Here is a 7,607-nt window from a genome sequence, read left to right as displayed (position 1 = left end):
TATTATCCTCTGCCTAATCCGGTATGGATTTGAGTGGGTTGTGGGGTTTGGGGACGAAGAAAGGAGTGGGGTGGGGGGGACTCCTAAGTAGGCGTCACAACAACAACCACTATAGAGGTATTAGCCCGGAAAGATTTCTTTTTGAACTTGAAAAAGCACTTAAGGCTAGCAGCTAACGAGCTCTCCTCTCGTTCTTTCTCTCTCTTTCTCTCTCAGATTATGAATTAATGGCTACCCAAAAACCCCAAAGTCATCAATTAACCTTGTAACAGCATCGATGCTGATGATTTCTGATTCAGGGTGTTCAGGTGAAGCGAATGGGTGACGTTCAGTGTCCTCTAATAGCAAAGACCTAAAACGGGATTTTCTATTTTGATTTTAGACATACGAGCATCAAAACTAGTAAGATAATTTTCTTTTTGTTTTGCATTTTCGAAGACAATTTTTCCGTAATTATTTCTAACTTATTGCTTACTCCTCTAATATCAAAGACCTAAATGGTTATTTTCTAATTTTTATTTCAAACATACATCAAAACTAGATAATTTTTATTTATCTTTTTTTTTTTTTTTTAAGACTATTTTTCCATAATAATTTCGAACTTATCCCTTTCTCAACAACCGTAAACTAGTAGGCCTATAATCTCAGATAATATAGATCGTTTGTATCAATGTAAAATGAAAAAATTTAGAATCACAAAAGTTTTATAAAATATCCAAGTTAAGTTATTTACAAAATTCCGTTTTAAGGATATATAATTATTATTCTTGCAGTTCTCAAGAAGTCTCCGTCTTACAGGTTTTTACAGACCAAACCTACATAATTTAGGGCTTGTAAAATTTCTTGATAAAAAGATTATATACATTCAGTTATTTCATGGCATAGCCCTTACTGGCTGATGAAAAAGAATTGCTTTGAATAAATTAGTATTCTATAACGATAGAAATTCATTTCCAGATTTGAACTCAATTGCTACAACATAATCTTTTTGTACCCGTTTATCTCAGTCTTCTACGAGGTATATAATTTTGGCTACAACTTTTTATAAATTTCATCCAACCATTTCATGTTCATGTATCATTAAACGCTAAATATCTTCTTTCTCAATTATTTTTGCATCTTCCGTCAAAAATTCGATTTAGACTTCTGCCGTCAGAACCCAGATTCTTCAAATTCACACTCATATACCAAATGTAACCGTTTAGCGTTCGCCGCTAAGGCACAATGAACGTCGCCGATAGACGTTACGTTTTGTGTGCGTTTTATGAATAGTTCCCTTACCGGAATCCCTGGGTTGGAAACCCCGTTCCGATCCGATACCTTCGGATAAAAACGGCCGGTTCTCAAGTCTCTTACGTTCCCGGGGGCGTAGCTCCTTCAAAACTTCGATTTGTTGCCGATTCTCTTTTATATTTCATTAATGTCGGACTGGTCCCCTGTCTCTACTTCCTTTGTGGAGGGATTCGGGGAAAAACGGGGAAAAATATAAAGAAAAAAAAGAATGTACAAAGAGAGTCTAGGATGTGTATAATCTTCTTTATTTGGATTTGCACTTTTTTACCATTTTCCTCATCGTTTGTCTATACATTATGTTCACACGTTCTTTTGTCTCTTATATAGGCTAGTCGTAAGTCTCTATTTTTGTAGCTTATGACTTTGAACTATTTACAAATGTCATGGATATCAAAGTTCAAATCAAATTTCTTCCTTTATACAAAATTCAATTTGTGTGTGTGTGTGTGTGTGTGTGTGTGTGTGTGTGTGTGTGTGTGTGTGTGTGTGTAGCACTAGAAGATAGTAAAGTCAGATATCTCCAACTTTAGTCTCTTAATCCCACTTTGGAAGGAGCATTATGTCTTCATTCACATCCCTTCCGATTTCAGAGCCTTAAGTGGAAAGCTAATTTAACAGATTTAAAGGATAGAGAAAGTAAGAAGTGTTTATGACAATTACAATACGTAGAATTGATGATTATGAAACGAAATAGGACGCGAATAAAACTAATCTAAACAAAGAACACTGAAACCAACAAACAATATCCAACAGATTTTGTATATTTGAGAACAAGCCCTTAGAAGAATATTTGGAGTTAAATGGCAGGACAGGATTAGAAATAAAACTATAAGAGAGATTACTCGATTGCCATATGTGGATGAGATCATGCTGAGGGGTAGATGGAAATGGTTTGGGCATGCTCTTAGCACTCTCCAGGAGAGATTAGTTTACCAAACTTTCAACGGGGTTCCGCAAGCCACTAGAAGAGTTGGAAGAAGACCCAGTCCTACATGACTGAGGACTACAAAGCGTGAAGTAGATGATGAATGGAGAAGTATTGATTTAAAAGCTCAAAATGGAGACGACTGGCGAAATCTAACCGAGGCCCTTTGCGCCAATAGGCGTAGGAGATGATGATGATAATGATGGAACCAACAAAACCATATTTTGTATAATGCTGTTTGATTTTACAATCTAATCGAAATTAATACATCAACGATGGCACATGCGGATAGAATTATGCTGTATTTAGAGGATTTCATACAAGGCCGGTGACAGGATGAATAAGAAATCTCCCGGCAACGGTCATCCACTGTAGCTAAGTATAACAAGCCACGCTATGAACTTTGAACTTCTCGGCCACTTTATCTCTTGAATATACTTTCCGCTGAAAACCTTCGAGTCATACTTTTGTTAAGTGAAATGAATCTGTCCATCCAACCATAATTGGAAATTGTCAGGAAAAGCAGCACTGCACCAGTAGCCCAACATGTTATCCCGAAGGATAAAAATTGTATAAATTCATAAGAAAACGTCAGTCTACAACTCTAGATCCTAACAAACTTTACTTGAAATGAAATAGTTTTCCTCACTGACAACAATAAAAGATAAGTCCAATTAAATAGGTGGTCTGTTTACTTTTGCAGTGAGAGAGACTTGCTTCAAAATGAGACATCAAAGGATAAACAAAACAAGACTAGAACAAGCACTAGGTAGAGCGCATATCTTCGCCACCGCCACTTTTGTCATATATATATATATATATATATATATATATATATATATATATATATATATATATATATATATATACATATACATATATATATTTATATATATATATTTATATATATAAATATTTATATATATATATATATATATATATATATATATATATATATATATATATATATTACAGATGTAATCTTCCTCAGCACGAAGATAACTCAATATATAGTAGTCTACATAAGGAAAATTGAAAGTTGTGTATATGAAGAAATGCTCAACAGTTTCGTCCGCCAATGGACCTCTTCTTGGAGCGTTTATTATGCATAATAAACGCTCCAAGAAGAGGTCCATTGGCGGACGAAACTGTTGAGCATTTCTACATATACACAACTTTCAATTTTCCTTATGTAGACTACTATATATATATATATATATATATATATATATATATATATATATTATATATATATATATATATATATATATATATATATATATATACACATACATACTAACACTTCCCCAACCTCTAAAGAAATGGCATTCCCAAAAGCTGGTTTACCTTCTGGCCTTCTCAACTTCCATGAATCAAGACTTCTTTAATTAAGTTGAGACACGAATCGGTTGTGGGTATTTGATCTCAACCGCCAACGAAATTAATGATATCACTATATCAGGTTGTATATAACAAGATAGACAATTAAATTGTGCACATTTTGACACTAGTTTCATGCATATCAGATAAAAATTGGCCAATATATGGCAAAATGACTTTTTTTATATATATATTTTCATGACCTTGGCCTTAACTTTTGACCCAATCACTCTCAAAATCTAATCAAATTACCCATGGATCATGTTTAATCATTCCACCAAATTTCAAGAGATTCGGTCAAATACTTTTTGAGTTATGCAAGTCACAAACATACAGACAGACATACAAACAAATAAATAAATAAATACACACCTATCAAAATATAACCTTCGCAATGAAGTTGGAGAAGGTAACGATGCTGTAGGAGACCCACTATTAAATTTTGTACAATAAAAATTTCCTGAAATTCAGCTGAATTAACATTTCCATATTTTTCAAGAAATTCATTGTCGATGACTTCATAATACGATTTTTCTATCCTAAATTAGTTTGATCATTAGATATTTTAAGTAGTTTCCTATTGCCACTCCTTCATCATAGAATTAATGGTACCCTGATTTTTCATCCCGTTCGAGGCCGTACATAAAATGCATATCTCAAATGTTTACATTAGTCTTTTAAAAGAACAATTGCATCTATCTTTTAATCTGTGTCAGAGAGAAGTTTCCTGGCAATCAATTAAATAATGTGCATATATATATATATATATATATATATATATATATATATATATATATATATATATGTACATACATACATACACATAAATATACATATACATATGCATATATATATATATATATATATATATATATATATATATATATATATATAAATATATATATATATATATATCATATACAGTACAAACACAAATATACATATACATATGCACATATATATACATACATACATACACACACACACACACACACATATATATATATATATATATATATATATATATATATATATATATATATATATACACATACACTTCCCCAACCTCTGAAAAGATGGCATTCCCAAGAGCTGGTTTACCTTCGGGCCCTCTCAACTTATATAAATCAAGGCTTCCTTAAATAAGTTGGGACACGAATTGGTCATCCTGTGTATAAGAAGAGCCGCTAAACACAATATTACCTTTACGTTAGTCAAGACGCTGAGTTAACAGAGTAAGGAAAGAAGATAAAACCAGCATCATTACTGTAATCTCACGGTACAAGTCCTTCCCTTCCTCATAAGTCACTTGGTTATGTGGCCGACCCGTGGTATTTCATCAACTCGGCTTCTCCTCAAGGAGAAGAAATCTCATCAACCAATATCACTTGTCCTGAAGGAGTTGTAATAACGCAACCCTGATCCAGGGAGGTGGAGAACCTCTTCCCTGCGTATCCTTCCTCCAAACGTCGCTTCTCTTATCATCATTTCGCAGGCAATATAGGAGGCGAGGCAGATTTCCCTTTAATGAATCCTTCCACTGAACTGTATCGTAAACTGCCTCAGACACCGGCAAATAAGTGCTGACGTCATCTTGCTCAGTTCCCGTTCCCGGGATAGCGGGATACTGATGAGGATTTTACACTTGATGTAATGTAATTTTGTTGTGAGACATACTGATGAGGATTTTACACTTGATGTAATGTAATTTTGTTGTGAGACATACTGATGAGGATTTTACACTTGATGTAATGTAATTTTGTTGTGAGACATACTGATGAGGATTTTACACTTGATGTAATGTAATTTTGTTGTGAGACATACTGATGAGGATTTTACACTTGATGTAATGTAATTTTGTTGTGAGACATACTGATGAGGATTTTACACTTGATGTAATGTAATTTTGTTGTGAGACATACTGATGAGGATTTTACACTTGATGTAATGTAATTTTGTTGTGAGACATACTGATGAGGATTTTACACTTGATGTAATGTAATTTTGTTGTGAGACATTCTAGCTGAGATGATTATTTTGTAAATAATTCTAAATATCTTTATGGTCATTTCAGTTACAAAAATTATTCAAAGTTATTGGTATATGTATTGAAATATAAATATATTGGTTTCTGTTTTTTTTTTTTTTCAGGAAAGGGTGTAAGATAGTTTTCTTTTATTATGTTTTACATTTTAAAACACATTAAGGTTAGCGTATGCTGGCAGTTTTTTTTTTTATCTTACTCTAAATATCGTACGGTTTTAATTGCGGTAAGAATGTCAATATTACATAAATTTCTAATGAGAAAAAAAGTCTTCCAGCTTACAGTCAAATGCCGTTTAGAATACAACACCCAGTGATATGACAGAAGGACACCCAGTATGAAACAAGAATAATTCACAAATTAAATATGGCAAACTTGGATAAAATCCTCGTTCTAATGTTTCCTATGAGAATATCTGCATGTAACATTTGGGATATCATTATAAATTAAATTTATTATCTTTAATGCCTAAGCTTCATTATACATCATCATCAACATCATTATCATCTCCTCCTACACCCTATTGACGCAAAGGGCCTCAGTTACATTTCGCCAGTCATGGACTGACTAATCCAAAGAGGATTCATTGTCTAAATTACATCCTTGAGATGCGCAGTGTCTATCTAACTAAGGCAAGTGACCCCTGCCGGTCCATATCGATTCAAGTAAGCTCATCCGACAGGCATCGAGAAAAGAAACCGAAGAGACATTTTGTCTTTTACCTTAAACCCATTCTTTATACACGTAAATCTTTCACTCTGATTGAAAGATTAATTTCACAGTCCATTCAATATCTTATATAAATTCCATATATAAAACAGTTCTTTATATTGAAAAAATAAGTATCAAGGTCCCTGGTGTTCAAAGCTGACCGCACCCGAACAGCGAACAGATATAAATTCAATGTATCATCCCGTGAAATTTATGGTTCCAATTGTGCGTGAAAAATTCATATAGTTAAAGTCAATGAATTAAATAACATTCTTTTTATTTCTTCTTTTATTTCGCTTAACAAACAATGCAGGTTTGTACTCCGGAGGAGTAAGACTAGTATGACTAGTCTTACTCCTGAGTACAAACCTGCTTGATAGGGCAATGTCACTGTCCTTTACATCTGCCATTCATGAGCGGCTTTTGAATAAAAAAAGATAATAAATGTACCAACAACAAAAGTAATGATAATAGTAATATGTTTTACTCAAGTTCGAGGTCATATCAAATGACCAAGACACTCTTGTAATCTACTTTGAGATTACGGCAAAAGGGAAATGTTTTCAGAACATGTCTTAATTATCAATTCCGTAAAGAAGGAATTGTCTTCACATTCTTATTAATAATGGACAATGAACACCAAATACCTCCGCTAGCTAATCCGCGGAAGAAAACAGAAACCGGATGTGGAATGATCTTCCTAATCGGGTGGTTGAATCAGTAGAACTTCAAAAGTTCCAAAGTTGGAGCAAATGCTTTTTTGTTGACCAGGCGGACATAGTCTTTTTATAGTTTATTTATGACATATTTGTTTTTGATGATGTTGATAGTTTATTATATGACATGTCTGTTTTGACGTTGTTTCTTATTTTAGAATGATTTATTGTTAATTTGTTCTCTTCATTTATTTATTTCCTTATTTCCTTTCCTCACTGGGCTATTTTTCCCTGTTGGAGCCCCTGGGCTTATAGCATCTTGCTTTTCCAACTAGGGTTGTAGCTTGGATAGTAATAATAATAATAATAATAATAATAATAATAATAGGATTTCATCTCTTTTCCTGATCCCCATTCCACATCTCTTATCATCCTCTTGTTCTTCCTCTCGTTCACCAAAGCAGGACAGGCAAAGGACCCTTGTGAGGGGTCTTCCTCAAAGGGAGGAACAAATTGGGTATGAATTCAACTTGGGATGTTTTTCTGTGTTGCATTCTTGTGGGGAAAAAAGGGAGTCGAGATAAAATATAGAGAGAAA

The sequence above is a fragment of the Palaemon carinicauda genome, chromosome 9 (genome assembly GCF_036898095.1).
Source record: "Palaemon carinicauda isolate YSFRI2023 chromosome 9, ASM3689809v2, whole genome shotgun sequence".
NCBI classification, from domain to species: domain Eukaryota; kingdom Metazoa; phylum Arthropoda; class Malacostraca; order Decapoda; family Palaemonidae; genus Palaemon; species Palaemon carinicauda.
Note: the sequence above shows the minus strand (reverse complement) of the source record.